The 20,476-nt window shown below is 40.8% G+C and overlaps 1 long non-coding RNA gene and 1 pseudogene across 1 annotated transcript; both read left to right on the top strand.

Moving 5' to 3' along the window:
- The first annotated feature begins 1,870 nt into the window (after positions 1-1,870).
- On the top strand, positions 1,871-10,654 carry LOC102536036 (protein S100-A10 pseudogene; annotated as a pseudogene).
- An 862-nt stretch (positions 10,655-11,516) lies between these two features.
- LOC140697587 (uncharacterized) lies at positions 11,517-13,413 on the top strand. The gene is made up of 3 exons (XR_012074739.1): positions 11,517-11,634; positions 12,645-12,933; positions 13,227-13,413. It is a non-coding gene; the product is annotated as an uncharacterized lncRNA (long non-coding RNA).
- The last annotated feature ends 7,063 nt before the right edge of the window (positions 13,414-20,476 follow it).

Below are 20,476 nucleotides of genomic sequence, written 5' to 3'. Positions count from 1 at the left end.
CAGCACTCACCATCTTCTAACAGATGGTGGTAATTTCTTTGTGGTGTTTATAAAATTTTCTGTGGCTCCGTGAGAGCTACGATTTCAGCTTTGTTCAGTGATAGCTCCCCCAAGTCTACAGCTGTGCCTTGCACATAATAAACACTCCAAAAAATTATTGAATGCATGAAAGTAGGTAGAAAAGATAAGAAGTGCTGGAGGAGTTTGGAGGTGGAGAGGTCCTCGTGGGCTGGGGACCTGAGGGATGCCTTCATGCAAAATATGAGATTCCTTAAATTGGTCTTTGAAAAGTGTATAGGATTTTGACAGAGAAGAGAGGGGGAAAACACAAAGAGAACATGATTTCAGAGGCATGAAGTCTTCTGGGCAAATAGAAATAAAGGACAAAAAGGCATCATAGTTTACAGCGTGGTGGAGGGGAAGAAGCATAGACTTCAGAGTCATGAACCCTCCCCTTCTGCAATCCATTTATTTGCTTGTGCCCTTGGACCAATTTGCTAATCTCTAAATCGTTCCCTCATCTGTAAAGCGAAGAGAATGATACTTACACTGAAGGTTGTTTAAAGGATTTTTTTAAGCTTAAATAAAGCACCTAGCACATAGTAGGTCTTTAGAGAAATTACTATTACACTGCTCTAACACACTGAGACTTATCAAGAGTATTATTTGGTGGGGGGAGAGGTAGAGCTCAGTGGTAGAGCGCATGCTCAGCATGCACAAGGTCCTGGGTTCAACCCCCAGTACCTCCATTAAGAAAAAATAAATTTTTTAAGCATGTTTGTTGAATTTACATTCAAAATAGTACATTTTGAGTCACTTGGCTTGACTCTCTGCAGATGTTCTAGTGAATCTTTCATAAAATGGATTAAGGTAGTGGTCATGTGTATGAATCTTTAAGAATCTCTAAGAATAAGTATATAATGACATTCTAGCATTCATAAAATTCTCTCTCACATACACCAGCGCTGTGTGACCCTGAGCAACCCTGACATCAAAAGTATTAGCAGCATCATTTTTGATGATAAAAAAAAGAAATTCCTGCTTCAGTGAGATGAAGGTACTCATCCAAGTTTACAAATCTATTAAAATGACAAAAGCAAGACTCACGTCCAGGATTTCTGATTCCAAGTCTGTGACTCTTTTCAAGAAATGATTCTCCATTTCTAATCATTCTAATGGATTTGAGCCACAGATTATACTGTTGGTCTGTTCAATCAATTGAAAGATCCCTTAAGCCAGAAAGAGAAAGAAAAATATCATATGATATCACTCATACATGGAAACTAAAAAAAGAAAAAAGACAGTAATGAACTTATCTACGAAACAGAAACAGACTCCCAGACATAGTAAACAATCTTATGGTTACAGGGTTGGGGAAGGGGGTGGAAAGTGATAAACTTGGGATTCTGAGATTTGCAAATATTAACTACTATATATAAAAACAAATCTCTTCTGTAGAGCACAGGGAACTATATTCAGTATCTTATAATAACATTTAGTGAAAAAGAACATGAAAATGAATACATGTATGTACATGTATGACTGTGACATTATGTGGTACATCAGCGACTGACCCACGGTAACTGACTGTACTTCAATTAAAAAAAAAAAAGAAAGAAAAATCCCTGATGCTTCTTAAATCTGGAGCTGTGGAGACTTCATTCATTTCCGTTCCCATTCCCATTCCCATTCTAATAATTGTAATTCTAATAATTGTAATTCTCTCTGTCTCTGTGCGCGTCTCTCTCTTCTCTCTCTCTCTCTCTCTCTCTCTCTCTCTCTCTCTCTCTCTTCTCTCTTCTCTCTTCTCTCTTCTCTCTTCTCTCTTCTCTCTCTCTCTCTCTCTCTCTCTCTCTCTCTCTTCTGAAACTGGGATAAGAGGAACTGGAGTGTAACTCTCAAGGCCACTTTCTGCCAACTTACAAAAGGTTTCCTCTTCATAGTTTTTATCCTCACAGAATTAAAAACCCCTTCAGGTAGAAATGGTACTTGAGGGGAAATGAGTTGGAAATACCCTGTACTTTATGTCATTCAACATGTTTCATCGGATGATGTTTCCAGTTAAGAAGGAATTGAGCCACTGAGAGCTTGAAAGAGAAAGCAGCTAAATGACCAAAACACTGAGGGTATGTGAATAAACACGCCTTAAGGTGAGAGGGCTGTTGGCATATCCAAGGATTCACAGAGCAAGAAATAATGTAGGAGAAAACTGTGGTAGGTCTTAGAAAATCCATTTAGCAGAGAGGAACTGGACCTGTGCAAAGAGGGACATAGGGGCGGGTTTATGAATTTATGAATGAACTTGATGAAATAGGGTTAGATGAAGAGACTAGGGAGAAACATAACTACTGTAGAAATACAGTGACCCCTCTGACTGAGCGGGTTCTCTGAAATACTATACAAAAGAACATAATCATTGTCTTTACAAAACAGGCATTTCTTTGGTTGCTGTCCACGGGCTGAGGATATTTTGTCTATTTATTTACCAGCATCAGGAAGAAAGCTGCTCAAAGAGGTAATCTCTGCAATTCGTTCTTTCTGCATCTCTTAAAGAACTGCAAGTTTTCCCTGTGCCAGTGGTCTTATCCTTTATCATTATTTTTCTGACAAAATGAGCCTAGTCATTAGGCTAGAATATGTTTCTAACATTCTTTAATAACAAATATTTATTTTCTTAATTTTTAAAATTGAAGTATGTCTAACATTTTCTGGAATCAAGTGCAGCCAATCCTTTTAGATTCATTGTTAAAAAAGAATAACACTGTCTCCTAAAAATGCCAAAATTCTATCCCATGGTAGTAAGTAATCAACAATGCAAGAAGTGGTACTTACAGCATGTCTAGCACTGGTTACAGAGCTGCGAGGAATGTAAAAACTTGTCATTCTTTTTTAATTTGATGGACAATTTCAAACACACACAAAATACACAAAATAGTGTAATGAACACTGTATATCCATGGCCCAGTTTCCACAAGTATCAACTCATGGCCAGTACTGTTTCACCTGTATCACCGTCCACTTCCCATCTCCTGCTATATTTTGAAGAAAACTCCAGTAGTCACATCATATCATCCATAACTATTTCAGCGTATATCTCTAAAAGCGTACGAATTTTCTAAACGTCAGGATTTTAAAAAATAGAACATAACATTTAACTCCTTAATATCATCAAATATCCAATCACTGTTCGAATTTCCAATGAAGACTTGTCATCATTTTTTTAAATTGAAGTATAGTTGATTTACAGTGTTGTGTTAGTTTCTGGTATATGGCAAAGTGATTCAGTTATACACACATATATATATATTCTTTTTCAGATTTTTTCCATTATAGATCATTATAAGGTAATGAATGTAGTTCCCTGTGCTATACAGTAGGACCTTGTTTATCTATGTTATGTAGAGTAGTGTGTATCTGCTCATCCCAAACTCCTAATTTATCCCTCCCTCGCCCTTTCCTCTTTGGGAACCATAAATTTGTTTTCTATGTCTATAAATCTGTCTTTGTTTTGTAAATAGGCTCATTTGTATCATTTTTTTTAAGATTCCACGTATAAGTGATACCATATATTTGGCTTTCTCTAAGACTTGTCATTATGAAAATAATATTTACAGAGTACTTCATATATGTCAGTCACTATGCCAAATATTTTACAAACAGTCTTCAATTTCACCTTTATCATGACACTGTGAAGGAGCTAGGGGCATTAGCCTACATTTTACAGCTGAAGGAACTAAAGCTTAGAGATGGCAAGAAATGTGTTCTGGTCATTGCCTTCAGAAGGTACAAGAAAGGGAGAGAAATAACCTGCAGAAACAGAAACCAGGACCCATTACAACAGATTCCTGACTTACATGGATAAAGGTATAAATGAGGGAGAAATCTGTGTGTCTAGCAGACAGAAACAAACATCAGCCTGGTAAACATTGTCATGAGAATCCACTATACAAACTATTAAGACTTTCCATGCTCTAGTATGAATAGGAATTCCAAAGAAAAGTCATTTTATGATGAGGCTGAGGAGTGTTGCCAGAAATGCCTAGGACTCAAAAATGATCAAAGCCTGTCGGGGGTTTCTGTGGCTGCAATATGCATGACCACCACCAAGTGGCAGCAACGTGCAAGCAATATTAAAAGTCGCCAATACCATCCTTGATCTAACCAGTAACAACTGTGCCTTCAATTCTCAAATACTAGAAAGTATTTCAGTAGATCTCTCAGTGTTCCCACCATTATAAGTGTGATTTGGGGAACACAAAAGAAACTGTATGACAGTTTTTCTCAAATTATGTTTTATAGACACACTTCCTCTTATGTTATCACCACTTGGAAGCCTTGTTAAAATGCCGATTTTGAAGTTAGTACAAGGAGGGTGTAAAATATTTCATTAGAAAATGTTTACATTGACTAATGTTGAAATGATAATAGTTCATATATACTCGATTAAATTACATCTATCACTAAATTTCATTTCTCCTGTTTTTACTGTTTTTGCCCTTCATTCACTTTTTTTCACTCAAAACCCAGAATTTTATAACTGATAAAAACATTTCCATTGCATCAAAAAACAACTAAATACCTAGAAATAAACTTAACCAAGGAGGTTATCTATACAATGAAAACTGTAAAACATTGATGAAGGAAATTAAAGATACAAAGAAATGGAAAAGATACCTTGTGCTCTTGGATTGGAAGAATCAACATTATCAACATGGCTGTACTACCCAAAGCAACCCACAGATCCAATGCAACCCCTGTCAAAATATTCACAACGTTTTTCACAGAACTAGAACAAACAATTCCAAAATTTATATGGAACCATGAAAGATCCCAAATTGCCAAAGCAATCTTCTGTAGGTCTTTTCGTTCTCTTTTTTTTTTTAATTTTGTATTGAAGTGTAGTTGATTTACAATGTTAGTTTCAGGTGTACAGCAAAGTGATTCAGTTACACATATACACAGATATTTTTTCTTTTCAGATTCTTTCCCACTATGTTATTACAGGAAATTGAATATAGTTCCCTGTGCTGTACAGTAGGTCCTTGTTGTTTTATCTATTTTATGTACAGTAACGTGTGTTTGTTAAACTCCAATGTTTTTTGTTTTAAATGTGGCTACTAGAGCATTTAAAATTACATAAGTGGCTTACATCTGCATCTCACATATATGTTTCCCATTATATTTTTCTTGAACATCTGTGCCCCAAAGTCTAGAAATAGAGCATGTGACTCAACTCTGGCCAATCAGGGTGACACATTCCCATGGCCACAGTGATTGGTTCAGGGATTCAGGATGCCGTTAAAAAGTGAAACACATTCTTGCTCCCTCTAGATGTCCATCTAAGTGGATACAGGAGCTGGAACCATTGCAACTGTCTTACTCTCATGCATGGCCCTAAGATGGAATGGAGCAAACACCAAGGACTGAGAGCCAAGAAAGGGAGAGAAATGACATCTTAGTGATATTTTTGAGTCCTAGATGAAGCCATATTTGTCCTTAGTTCTGGGCTCCTCAGATACAGGAGCTCATACCTGCTTTTTTGCTTCAGCCAGTTTGGGTTGGAATTGCTGTCACTTGCAACAGAAAGGTCCCTGATTGTTACACCTTTGTATTTGGCACTGGTCATCTCGGAGGGCAAATTTCAGTCTGAGGAGGAATGGGTGAAGGGGGAGGGATTTCTGTTCATTCGGTGTATTTTGTTTGTTTTGGCTTGGGGAGAACAGGACTGTCCTCACTGCCTGGCTTCCGGCTTTGCTGTCAACAGGAGCCAGGAGACTGCTCCCGTCACTCTCTCAGGAGTGCAGGCTCAACATCCAGGCTTTCCTCACCCCACAAGAAGGACCTCTTGAAGTCACCCAAGCAATAAGTTATGAATGCTTGAGGTGAGGAGAAGAAGAGACTAAGAATACACAACTAAAGGGCTAGTGGTTGACTGGATGTAGGGATTAAAAAAGAGAAAGATGACCATGACGCATTGTTTCTTGCTTTGGAACACTTGGTGGTCCGTGGTGACATCTGTCACCTACAAGGAAGCACAGGAGAGGGAGCAGACATGATGGGGGGGGTGTTAGATATGATGGTTAGTCCATTTCTGTGCTATCCAAGAACCACAGGAAACTGAGGTGAGGATGCCCCCTAACCTTTTCCTCCCAGTCGCATTACACTTGGCCTTTTGTGCTCTGCCCAAGGGGCTACTAAAAAGCTCTCTGTCTCAAGATCTTGAGACAAGAATTAGACACCAGGCTCCATGATGCAGGCCATCCCTCGCCCTTAGAGGACTCTCACCAAACTCTCCTAAAAAGGTTCAGCTAATTCTCCACCCATAGCAGCACCAGAGTGGGCTGCATGTTTGGCTACCCAGCTGGCATCCAGCCAGGGATCAAGAATTGGTCTCCCATTCTTGTAGGATCTCCAGTCTCTGTGAGAGATTCTCTTGGAGACCTGTAGCACTTTGCCTGGGGGTTGAGGTAGAGAAGGACCTTCCCTACAGGTAGGACAAACTCACCAAACAAGGCTAAGAAAGAACTCTTTTTTTTTTCTGGCATTCTTTTTTACTGAAGTATAGTCAGTTTACAATGTTGTGTCAATTTCTGGTGTACAGTATAATGTGTCAGTCTTCCATATATTCTTTTTCATATTCTTTTTAATTATAGGTTACTATAAGATATTGAATATAGTTCCCTGTGCTGTACAGCATAAAATTGTTTATTTTATATATAGTGGTTAGTATCTGCAAATCTCAAACTCTCAATTTGACCCTTCCCACCCCCTTTACCTCCTGGTAATCGTAAGTTTGTTCTCTATGTCTGTAAGTCTGTTTCTGTTTCGTAAACAAGTTCATTTGTGTCTTTTTTCTTTTTATTTTAGATTCCACGTATGAGTAATATCATACAGTATTTTTCTTTCTTCTCCTGGCTTACTTCACTTAGAATGATGGTCTCCAGGTCCATCCATGTTATTGCAAATGGCATTATTTTATTATTTTTTATGGCTGAGTAGTATTCCATTGTGTAAATATACCACAGCTTCTTTATCCAATCATCTGTTGATGGAAATTTAGGTTGTTTCCATGTCTTGGCTGTTGTAAATAGTGCTGCTATGAACACTGCTGTCCATGTGTCTTTTCAAATTATTGCTTTCTCTGGATATATGCCCAGGAGTGGAACTGTTGGATCATATGGTAAGTCTATTTTTAGTTTTTTAAGGAACTTCCATACTGTCCTCCATAGTGACTGCACCAATCTACACTCCACCAACCGTGTAGAGGAGGGTTCCCTTTTCTCTACACCCTCTCCAGCATTTATCATTTGTAGACTTTTTAATGATGGCCATTCTGGCTGGTGTGAGGTGATATCTCATTGCAGTTTTAATTTGCATTTCTCTGACAGTGATGCTGAGCATTTTATCGTGTGCCTATTGGCTCTTTGTATGTCTTCACTGGAGAATTGATTGTTTTGGTCTTCTGCCCATTTTTGGACTGGGTTGCTTGTTTTTTTGATATTTAAGCTCTATAAGCTGTTTGTATATTTTGGAAATTAGCCCCTTGTCGGTTGCATCATTTGCAAATATTCTCTCCCATTCTGTAGGTTGTCTTTTTTGTTTTGTTGATGGTATCCTTAGCTATTGCAGAAGCTTTTAAGTTTAATTAGGTCCCATCTGTTTATTTTTGCTTTTTCCCATTACTCTAGGAGCTAGAGTAATTTTGAAAAAAATACTGCTGCGATTTATGTTATTTGTTGCTTTTCTCTTGCTGATTTTAATATTGTCTCCTTATCTCCAGGTTTTGTCAGTTTGAATACTGTGTGCCTCGGTGTGTTCCTCTTTGGGTTAATCCTGTATAGGACTCTCTCTGCTTCCTGAACTTGGGTGACTGTTTCCTTTTCCAAGTTGAGGAAGTTTTTAGCTATTATCTCTTCAAATATTTTCTCAGGTCCTTTCTCCTCCTGAAGGAGACGTCCTTTGCATCGCAGCAGCAGCGCACTCCCCTCTCGTCACCCTAGGGCCAAGAGCCAGCAGGGCCCCAGGGTGGATTCTGGCCTGCCTTGGCAGACTCCTTACACCTGCTGTGGGACTGCTGTTTTCTTACTTCTGGTTTCTGCCCCCTGGTGGGTGAGGCTGGACTAGAGGCGAGTGCGGGTTTCCTGGCGGGAGGAGTCGGTGCCTGTCCCACTGCTGGGTGGGGCTGGGTCCTGGCCCTCTGGGGGGCAGGGCTGTGTGTAGGGGCGTGTCCACAGGCGGCTGTGGGCTCAGCTGAGGGGTGGGGCTGGTTCCCACCCAACGTGGTGTTTGGCCTGAGGCGTTGCAGCAGTCAAGCCTACAGGCTGTTGGGCGGGGCCAGGTCTTGGCACCCATGACCCACACAAAGTGTCAACCTCCAGGAAAGCCCATGTCGATGAACACTCCCCAAATGCCTGCCACTGCTTTTATGTCCCCAGCGTGAGACACAGCTGCCCCCAGGAGACCTTCCAAAACCAGGTCCCTGTGAAATCACTGTCTCTGCCCTTGGTCCTGGTGCACAGGAGCCTCTGTACACTTCCTAGAGAATGAAGTCTCTTGTTCCCCCCAGTCCCGTGGGGGTCCTGGAGTTGAGCCCCACTGGCCTTCAAAACCAGATGTCCTGGGGGCTCCTCCTCCCAACACTGGAACCTCAGGCTGGGGAGCCTGACGTGGGGCTCAGAACTCTCACTCCTGTGGGAGGGTCCCCACAATATAATTTTTCTCCAGCCTGTGAGTCGCCCACCCCAGGGATGTGGGGCCCGATTATATCTCGAGCACACCCCTCCTACTAACCCGCTGTGGTTCACTCTTTATGCTTCCAGTTGAAGAGGATCTTTTTGCTAGATTCCAGTTTTTTTAATCCATGGTTGTTTAGCAGTCAGTTGTGTGGTTTTGTTGTGATCATGAGAGGAGGCGAGCTTGTGGTCCTATGACTCTGCCATCCTGACCGGAAATCCTCAAACAAGGCTAAGAACTCTTGACCCTGCTCTCCTCCAAATCATCTCTCCTTCCCCAGCTTTTCCTTATTTAGAGGGTGAGGAGTGCAGGAGTGGCAGCCAACGGCAACAGGGCTGTTTAGGTTGCCTCAGATCACACTTATATAAAGTTATACACATATATCTATAAATATATTTATGCATTGTAAGATACCTGAAAGTTTATTTACCAAAATACTAACAATGATAATACCCCTCTGTTAAATCACTATGTTTTAAAAAAATTTCATTGGAGCAAAGATTTAGATACAATAGTATAAAAAGTATTCAAAGCAATATAAGTGCAATATTTGAATGTATTCTTATGCTTTGTATCTTAAAAAAACTAAAATCATACAAGAATAAATACATAAGCCTTTGAAATTTCTATATGGGATAGAGGCCATAAGCATCACTGAAAGGCAAATTAAAAGCTAGGAAATAAGGGACAGACTGGGATTTCAAAATGTAGAACAGATAAACAAGACTATACTGTATAGCACAGGGAAATATATACAAGATCTTGTGGTAGCTCACAGAGAAAAAAATGTGACAATGAATATATGTATGTTCATGTGTAACTGAAAAATTGTGCTCTACACTGGAATTTGACACAACATTGTAAAATGACTATTACTCAATAAAAAAAGTTTAAAAAAAGCTAGGAAATATTTGTGATGCACATGACAAAGTTTTAGTATTTGTAATATTCAAAGGGCATTTAGAAAATAATTTTTTAAAAAACAGAACATCCCAATAGAAAAACTGTTGAATAACACCACTAACAAAAAAAGGCAATTCACAAATGTCAAGAAACAAATGGTCAGAAAATACATGAACCTCCTACCAAATGAGAAACCCTAGGAAACACACCAGGAATTCAAAGTTACTGATTGGGGCTTTTTTAACTCGTTGTAAAATTAACTCATTTAAATAATCAAGCCAATTGTTCTATGGTATTGTTTTTTACTATTTATATTTATTATATTATGATTATTTGTCTTCATTTTTTTTAATTGAAGTGTAGTTGATTTATAGTGTTGTGTTAGTTTCTGGTGTACAGCAAAGTAATTCAAATATACCTATGGCCCGGTCACACACCCCCGCCAGCCGGGCATCCCCGCCGCACCTACTGCCCAGGCTTCAACAGACCGCAGCAAAATGCCATGTAGAATGGAACCAGCCATGGAAACCATGATGCTCACATCTCACAGATTTGCTGGGGGTAAATGCTCCTTAACAAAGGAGGACCTGAGAGTACTCATGGAAAAGGAGTTCCCTGGATTTCTGAAAAATCAAAAAGACCCCCTGGCCGTGGACAAGATAATGAAGGACCCGGACCAGCGGCGAGAGGGCGAAGCGGGCTTCCAGAGCTGCTCCTCGCGAATCGCTGGGCTCAGCACTGCATGCAGTGACTCCCGCAGTGCACGTGAAGCCAAAGGGAAATAAGCAGGCGGCTTTGAGCAACTATTCCCGCCCTGATAAGAAGTCTCCCAAAGGGTGGCTTAAGCAATCTGCCCCACAGCTTCCCTCTGTCTAAGGATTTCCTGAGCAGATTGGGACCCTTAGGAAACGTACAGATAAAATCCAACTTCTCTTTGAGAAGGAGAGAAAGGAAAGTCAATTAACGCCAGATAAGCTTTTGATTTTTATATGGCTTACATTCTCTTGCCCCCAATAAACAAAATCCTTTTTTAGTTCTGAAAAATATGTATATAATTTTTATCTCAAATTTTTTTCCCCATTTTATAGACAAGGAAGTGGAGATATAGAGAGGTTGACTAACTTGCCAGAGGTCACACAGATAGTAAGTGATGGGGCAGGGATTTGCATCCAGAGAGTCTGGTTCCAGAGTTCATCTCTCACTATCTTGTTATAAGTAAGCACAGATCACCAAGCAACATCTGATAATACTGCCTCCCTCTCCATGCTCATCTCATGTCACCACTCTCTAGTTCCATGTTCTCCAGACACACAGGCCTCTCTTCTGACCCCCAAAGATGCTAAGACCTTTCCTACTGTGGACTCTTTGTACTGTTGGTCCTTCTGCCTACAACACTTTTTCCCCAGCTCTACTGAGGTTGCTTGCTTTATTCCTTCACTCATTCATCCTTGAATTCATTCATAGTACATTCAAACTTTGTCCCAGGCAGTGTTCTAGGGACTAGGGTTACGACGTTAAACAAATCAGAAGAAAATCCTGGTTCTTTCTTATGCTGTAGCCCAACTATCATCTTTTAGAGAAGCGTTCCTCAGTCACTTCTCAGAAGAGGTGCTATGGATGAAATTGTGAGGGTGGGGCCCCTGATGGGATGAGTGCCCTGACAAAAAGAGACACCAGAGAGCTTGCTCTCCTTCCCTTTCTCTCTGCCCCCACCATCTGAGAACACAGATAGAGGGTGGCTGTCTACAAGGCATGTAGAGAATTCTCACCAGAACCCAACCATGCTAGAACCTTGATCTTGAATTCTAGCCTCTAGAACTATGAGAAAATAAAATTCTGTTGTTTATTGCCACCCATTTCATGGTATTTTATTACAGAAACCCGGGCCTATGAAGACAGATTTTGGTACCAAGAGTAGGGTGCTACCTTAACCAATACTTAAATACATGGAAGCAGCTTTGGAACTGGGCAAGGAGTAGAGGCTGGAAGAATTTCAAGGTGCATGCTAGAACTTTGGATGTTTAAAAGGTGATTCTGGTGAAATCTCAGATGGAAATGAAGAACATGCTACTGGAAACTGAAGTAAAAGTGATCCTTGTTTAAAAAACGGGGTGCAGGGGGTGAGGGTGTAGCTCAGAGGTAGAGTGCTTGCCTAGCATGCACGAAGTCCTGGGTTCAATCCCCAGTACCTCCACGAAAAACAAAAAAAAAGGGGGGGTGCAAAGAACTTGGCTAAGATGTGTTCTAGTGTTTAATCAAAAAAAAATGAAAATTGTGAGTGACAAAATGGGATATTTAGCTGAGGAGATTTCTAAATAAAGTGTCCAAGGAGCAGCTTGGTTTCCCTGAGGGCTTATAGTGAAATGCCAGAGGAGAGAGAGGAATTGATGGAGGATGTTGTGAGTTTGTTTCATTAAAGTTGCTAAACTGTGCCCTAGAGTGGCAGAAGGTGAGCCACAATTCAAAATACTGCAAGGGTAAGTGAAATAGAGAAGTTTATCGCTCACAGGTCCTGGAGAAGGTACACAGCCTCTCAGGGAGGTCACGGCAGGGTGTGGGTAGAGAGACCCCTCCAGAACTGGGAGCAGCTGCCTTTATTAGGGTGGAGGGCTTTGAGGTTCTCATGCTAAGGCCAGAGTGGTTGGTTCAAACCAAGAGCGAGGTTTTGGTAAGCTTTGCAGGAGTCTTATCTAGGGAGGGTACAAAGGGAAGGCCCTGGGCTGTGGGGGACAGTGCTTATCACAAGCGCTGTTGGGGGAGTCATGCCAGGAACTCACATTTATTTGTGACTGCAGGCTGCTGTCTAGGGAGGAGCTAGAGGCTTGGCCCCCAGCACCACCCCCCAAAGATGCTGACTTGGCAATATTATGAGGTAATTTAGCTAAACTCTGAACAATGGCATTGTTAAGTGAAAAGGCACCAGAACTTAAAGATTTAGAAAATGCTCAGCCTCGCCACATTGTAGAAAATGAGCTCATTTTTTAAAAATTTGTATTTTGTATTGACAGGCAGTTGATTTACCGTGTTAGTTGCAGGTGACAGCAAAGCGATTCAGTTGAGAAAGCTCATTCGTAAGAGAACGCTAAGGGCGTGGCTGAACAACGCTTTGATAAAATGAGCGTGACGGCGAACCACAGATCTCATCATCCATCTCAGCAGAAGCTAAGAACAGGGCTGGGATCTTTCCAACAGAAACTGCCAGCTGAGATGAAAGGAAACAGAGAAAAGTGGAAGCGTGAAGGAGGGCTGCAAGCTCTCGTGCGATCCTTCAAGAAAAGGAAAAAAATGAAACCAAAGGTGAATCAGAGCTCAGGGAGCTGCCACTCCCACCACGGGCCAGGGGGCAAGGCTGCTTCCTCCTTTCAGAGGGTGAGGCCCTGGCAGGGAGCTGCTGCATGGGAGGTGGGAGGGGCCCGCTGGGTGGAAGGGACTGGGTCACCTGCAGGGCCATGAGGGTGATGGTGCCACCCTGGCGAGCCCGAACCCAAGAGGGCTGTTCTCCAGCCCTAAGAGCTAATGCAATTTTGCCTAGCTCAGTTTTGGATTTGCTTGGCACACAAGTCCCTTTTTTCCTGTTTGTCTCTTTTAAGAATGGGAATGTCTATGCTGTGTCTGTCCCACCACTGTTTTGGAAGAAACATTTGGCTTTACACAGCTGAAGAGGAATTCTGCCTCAGAATGAACATACTTAGTGTCTCACCCGTCTCCAATTTCTATGATACTCAGAGACGAGACTTTAGACTTTTGAGTTAATAAAGACTTGGGGAGCTGTTTGGATGGAATGCATTTTGCATGTGAGAAGGACATGGATTTGGGGGGACCAGGGGTGGAATGCTATGTGTTGAATTGTGTGTCTCCCCCAAAATCGTATGTTGAAGCTTGAACTCCCATGTGATGGTGTTTGGAGATGGGACCTTTGGCAGATACAGCCATCTTCCCTTATCTGCAGTGTCACTTCTCATGGCTTCAGTTACCCATGGTCAATGGCAGTCCAAAATTAATCAATGAAAGATTCTAGAAATAAACATTATGTTTTAAATCCACGCCGTTCTGAGTAGGGTGATGAAATCTCACACCGTCCTGCTCTGTCGAGCCCAGGATGTGAATGTCCCTTTGCCCATCCAACGTAGCCCCCATCCCTTTAGTCACTTAGTAGTCACCTCAGCTGTCAGATCGACTGTCATGGTATCTCAGTGCTTGCGTTCAAGTGAGGCTGGCAATTCAGATATGCCAAAGAGAAGCTGTGAAATGTTTCCTTTAAGTGAAAAGGTGAATGTTCTCGACTTAATGAGGGAAGAAAAAAATTGTTATGGCAAGGTGCTAAGATCTATGGTAAGAATGGGTCCTCTAAAAAATTGTGAAATTGTCAAGATGGAGAAAGAAATTCATGCTAGTTTTGCCACTGCACCTCAAACTGCAAAACTTATGACCACAATGCATGGTAAGTTAAGATGGAAAAGGCATTAAATTTGTGCAGTAAGGTATTCTAACAGAGAGAGAGAGAGAGACCACATTCTCATGACCTTTATTGTAGGATACTATTATAATTTTTCTATTTTATATTAGTTATTGTTAAGCTCCTATCATGCCTAATTTCTAAATTAAACTTTATCATAGTTACGTATTTACAGGAAAACTCATAGCATATATAGAGTTCCGTATTACCCTTGGTTTCAGGCATCCACTGGGGCATCTAGGAACATATCTCCCACAGATGAGGGAGCATTACTGTGATGAGATTTAGATGAGGTCATTAAGGCAGGGAGGGGGCCCTCACAATGGAATTGGTGCCCTTATAAGAAGAGATTCTAGAGAGGAGGGCAGGGGTCTTGTCTGCTCTATCCCCAGAGTCTAAAGCAGTGCCTGGCTTATAAAAGACACTCAATAGAATGTACTGAATGAGTGAACAAGGAGAGAGAAGAGCTAAATATCCTGCATCTTTAGTTTTTTCAGAAATTTTTTTTAGCTTTTTTTTTTTAGGTTGCAGACTCCCCACAGTCCTCAGTTTCCTCCTTTTCCCATTCCTTCCTCTTCTGCTTTCAAGGAAAAATTTAAATCAGATTAATTTGGAGTGGTTTTAACTGGGAAGAAAGAAGAAACGGAAGTGACATCCAGGATCACTTGTACCGCTTAACATCTATGTTTGATTTTATCTAATTAGAAAAAATAAAAATTCCAGTCCTGCAGAAAGAGAGCAAAAGTCAAGAGTCAGGAAAAAACCAAAGATTACAGGTTACATAAGGCCCCAGCATAATGTAGTTTTATTTTTACTATGGAGTTCCTACTTTGTTAAAATAGGATCAATAAACATTCAACCAAAAGTATACTTCTTTACACTTTGCACTAAGTACACAAAGGCTAGAAAACACAATGATGTTATTTAACGAAGCAGGAGCTCAAAACTTTTTTTTTCCTTCTGGGTCAATCTTGGCCAAAGGGGACTCAGAACGAATGAGAAAATTCTGTGCTTTTTCCAGTGAAAGTTCAAGAAGGGGCTTAGAAACCGGCAGACCCAACCCATACAGTTGTTTTTCCCAAAAGATCCAAATTTTGAGATTCTTTTCAATGTGCATTTCCAGCGGCAACGATCAGCTGGAACTAAATGGGTACCGTCCTCTGTGAGTGACTGTTGAGCTTTAAAGTCTGAGCGGATCTCACTACTTCGTATTTGTCTTACCCTCCCCTCCCTGCCCTTATTTATATCATTCGCTTGGTTCTTGTAAGTTTTAAGTTTGAAATCTCCATCTTAAAATAGAAATCAAAACCACCTAGTTTAGTACCAACTAAAATCAAGCCAGTGTTCAGCCAGGACACAGTGGAGTGGTTGTACCTTTTATTCCCAATGATCATTTTGATTGTGCCCATATTGTACTGGTTGTTAAATATTTTCAATATAATCCTTGCCTAAAATTCTTCTGGAAAAAAACAGTCTTAACTTGGAAATATGTGTATCTATTTAAGCTGACCATCGTTTGAATTGGTATTATGTATATTCAAGTAAATGGAAAACTACTATACAATGGAGGCAAAGAAGTTAAACTTGTAGGCAGACAGTTTAAACCCTGTTAGATTTGGCCTAAAAAAATGTCAAACTGTGGATGAGTAAAAAATACTTATTAAATGGCAAAAATCCAATAATATACTTATATAATTCTTTAGGTTAATCTTGTGCATGTTTACCAAGGCAATAAATGTTACAATTTAGGGTGTAACTGATAATTCAATCTTGAAAAATAAAACTCATAATCACAAAATATTTTTAGTGACACACATTGATACACCTACTTGGCTGGATTTCATTACTATGATAAGATTTTTTTCATAATCAACAAATCTGTGCCTTTGTCCCTTGTCTTTGCTAAATGAGTTATGTCCATGTTTTTGCTGAATTTATTGGTTTGAAAGACAGATATTCTCAGCCCTGTGTGAGTCACCATAATCACTGAGCCAGTTTCAGAGCAAATCCCAGTAAAAAGATTCTCATAAAATAATGCCAGAGAGCCTCAAGTGGGCCCCTTCCATTTCGTCCTTCTCTGGGATCCACAGGGGAGCTGGTGATGACTGGCCCCGGAGGATGGCATCTTAGACCTCTGCCTCTTTACTGCTTGGTCCACAACAGAAATCCAATCACTCTCCTTTCCCTGTTCTGTCTCGTCTGAAGATGCAAACAATTCAGCGTGAGGGGTTTGGGCCTATTTACAAGTGGGTGCAACCACTGAATTATGGAATATTATAGAAGGAAGGAGCCTTTATAGTGTATTTGACCTGCTCCATCTCATTTACAACTGAGGGAACAGAGGCTCTTACGAGGTCCTACGGTCAGTGAAATGCAGTCAGTTTAAGAACTTATCCCCATCATTTCTGGCGAGCGTACTGGTAGCGCTGCTGTCCTGAACTGTGGCATCAGCAATAAGGAGATTTCCCAATGGCAAATATACCATATTTCAAAGAAGTTCTACATTTGACTCTAGGATTTTGTATGCCACTGTCCTGCTAAATAACTTGAAGGTATTCTGAAATGCTAGGACTCTCATTAATATTGTGCTCAGCTTTAATGTTGACAGTCAAGACTTTCGGGGTGAGTCAGAAGAAATTTCAACATATGCACACAGTCTGTGTGAGGAAGAGAAAAGAAATTGGCTGTGGTCAGCGTGACCTACGCAGAGGTGCAGCTGACAAAGGAAACTCCTCGTCCCCCCTGCTGGCTTCTCATCGTGTCACCTAGATTCTTGCTCTGTCCTCTCCCCTAAGCTCCAGATTCAGGCATCACTTGCTGAAGGTCTAGTTGCACAATCACATTAAAAAAACGAAGTGCTCAGCAGTTCTCAAACCATGGGTACCACTGTTCCCACCAAAGTACACTCTACCACCTATTTAACAACTCCAGCTGGCTTTCCCCAACACATCATGCAGCATTTAACTCCTATTTCTACTGTCTTCACCTCCACCTTGGCCGTGTTGTTCCTCCTGTAAATCTCTTCCATCTCAGTGAATGACCATTCCAGCCCTTTACAGCTTGAGCCCCAAGCCTAGGAGATGGTCTCCACCCCCCCCCCATTTCCTCTCTGCCTTCAGTCCTGCTGAGAGCCTTGTTAAATCTAGTTCCAACTATAACTCCACGGAATATCTATTTTCATCCCTCGTGTTCAGTTCGTGTGGGTCTTTCGGTCTGAAGTGAGTCTACTGTAGGCAGTAAATATGTGGGTCTTGTTTTTGTATCCATTCAGCCAGCCTATGTCTTTCCATTGGAGTATTTAGCCCATTAACATATAAAGTAATTATTGATAGGGATGCACTTAACTGCCGCTTTGTTATTCCATCACTTCAGATTTCTATACAAGTGTCACTACAATGGTAGCACTTAATATTATGGCCTTGGGTTTTTATGGTACTTAATAAAAAGAATAACCATTAGAAAACCACCCCTTCGATCTGAAGTAAAAGTACATTTGAAGACAGTATCCTCTATTTTGTTCAGTGGGCAAAATATCAACTGCTTTGTTCATTTTGTTCAATCAGTAAACGTTTGTTAAACACTTTTGGACAGATAGGTACTGACTATTCATAGACAAATCAACTATTCTAAGAACTCACAGACTAATGTAGAATATTAAAGTAAACAGATAATTACAACACGATGAGCCTGATGCAGTACCAGGGGTGTCCTTGTACTAACAAGGTGCTCCTCGGGGCCCCGGTTCCAGCCTGCGCAGGGCAGAAAAGGACGTTTAAAGGGCTGGCTGGGTTAGGCAAGTGGGCGTGGTTTCTCCAAGTAGAAGACTCATGTTTAAATTTTAGAAAGATGATTCTGGTAGCCACAAGAAGGGAGACTGATTTAACAAACACATATCATATAGCGTTTACCGTGATCCACGCAGTTTTATATGTTTATGTAGAGTAATTCACTTAATTCTCAGAACAACTCTTTGAGGTAGGAACTATCGTCATCCCCCTTCCCGCTTGACAAAACAGGCACACAGAGATTACGCAACTTGATTGAAATTGTATGGCTGTTAAGGAACAAAATCAAGATTTAGATCCAGACAGTTTGGCTCCAGAGATGGACTCTGGATGCACCTCACCATTACGCTGCACTGCCTCAGGGAGAGAGGCAGAAGGCAGGAGGGAAACTGATGGACCAGTTATATGGCCGATACAATCGTCCAGGGGAAATGGACACCCTGTGTTGAGGTGGAAACAACAGAAAAATGGACTGAAACTCACTCCCTGATTTCTAGCTTGGGGGAAAATTAGTAAGCTTTTAACTAAGCTTAGGAATGCTAGATGTGCAAGTCTCAGGCTGAAAGGAAGAGGAAAGGGAAACAACATTTAGGAAAACATTCGTGTTCTAGACACTATGTATTCATTAGAGTAGCTAATGTCCTCGCGGGCATCATGCCAAGTGCAGCAAGTCAGACAGAGCAGGACAAATACTGTATGATCTCACTTATATAAGGAGTGTAAAAAAACCAAAACAAAACCAAGCTCACAGATATGAAGAATGATTGGTGGTTGCTGGAGGTGGGGGGCAGGTGAAAGAGGTCAAAAGATACAAACTTCCAGCTATAAAATAAATAGGCCATGGAGATGTAATGTACAGCTTAATGACTGTAGTTACACTGTATTGCATCTTTGAAGGTTGCTGCGAGAGTGGATCTGAAAGGTCTTCCTCACAAGAAAAAGAAATCTGCACCATATATGGTGACCAATGTGGACTAACTGTGGTGAGCATTTACTATACACGCAGATATCGAGTCATTATGTTGTTCTCCTGAAACAAATAGAATGTTGTATGTCAATTATACCTCAATAAAAACAGTAATAATAAAATTAAATTAAAAGGTGCTTGTTTCAGGGTGAGTGAAGAATTTTGTCAGGCAATTAAATAAAATCAGGTTTCCGAGGTATAATTTACATACAAAAAAATCCATCCTGGTTCGTGAACAGGTCTATGATTTTAACATGAACAGTTGTGTAATTTCCATCAAAGTCAAGATACAGAATTCCCTTGTGCCCCTTTATAGTCGACTCCTACTACCCCAATCCCTGGTAACCACTGATCTTTTTAAATAAACAACAAGGTCCTATGATATAGCACAGGGAACTATATTCAATATCTTTCAATAACCTATAATGGAAAAGAATATGAAAAACAATCTATGTATGTGTGTGTGTGTGTGTGTGTATATATATATATATATATGAATCACTATGCTGTACACCAGAAACTAACACAACATTGTAAATCAACTACACTTCAAAAACAAATAAACAGATAAAATAAAATCTCTGCAGTTTTCCCTTTTCCAGAATGCCATGTAAGTGCAATTTTACAGCATGTAGACTTTTGAGTCTGGCTTCTTTTACTCAGCATAATGCATTGGAGACTCATCCAGGCTGTTCCATAATTATTAGTTCACTTATCAGATAATTTTTTACTGAATGTTAAATGTGTTACGTTGTAAGCCAGTTAATAAATATTTGTTAGGTGGGGCACTGTTCCAGGTCCCGTGGGTAAAGCAGTGACTGAAAGAACCTGGGTCCCTGCCTTCAATGAGCCGATACTCCAGTGTTGGGTAGGGAGGCAGACAAGCAATAAACACATATATAGAACTTTTTAAATAATTTAATTCCAAAGACTTATAAGTGCTAAAAGAAGATATAAGAGAGAGTGGCAGAGGTGGGCAGGGGGTGCTAATTTATCTAGGTGACCTTTCAAGGTCTCTGTAAGAGATGAATTGAGACCCACATAATGAGATGGGAGCAGCCAAGCAAAATTCTGGGAAAAGAGCAAATTGCAGAAAGAACAGCACGTGCAAAGGCCCAGTGAGGATTCAGACTTGGTATGTTCAAGGGACAGAAAGAAGGCTGAAGAGACCAGAGCTTCAAGTCCAAAGCTGAAGGGTCAAGTTCACCAAGGACCAGGGGCGAGTTGTAGGTTAGTTGGCAGGTAGGTTTCTTAGGACAAGGCCAGAGTGTGGGTTTTGTTCTCATTGTAAAGGGAAGCCTCGGGAGAATTTTAAGCCAGAGTGATGTGGTATGATTTACACTTTATATAAAGATAGTTCTCACTTCTGTGTGGTGGATGAACTATGCTGAGCAGGTGCAGGGTAAGAGCAGAGGAAGGGAAATGTGTCTGAAAACTCTGAGTGTTTGAGAGGCAGTTGGCAGTGACCCGAACCAGGAATGGAGCAGTGCAGATGGCGAGTAGCCTTGAAATTTTCTACTTTTGTGGCATGGCGTGGAAAAAGACAAAAAAAAAAAAAATCCCCAAAGCTGTTAAATTTTAGTATTTATTTTAAAAGCTCTGAACTTAAAAATCTCATTAATGCAAACGTGG

The sequence above is a fragment of the Vicugna pacos genome, chromosome 7 (genome assembly GCF_048564905.1).
Source record: "Vicugna pacos chromosome 7, VicPac4, whole genome shotgun sequence".
In the NCBI taxonomy this organism is placed as follows: domain Eukaryota; kingdom Metazoa; phylum Chordata; class Mammalia; order Artiodactyla; family Camelidae; genus Vicugna; species Vicugna pacos.
The sequence above is the reverse complement of the archived record's forward strand: the minus strand, read 5'-3'. Positions and strand labels throughout refer to the sequence as shown.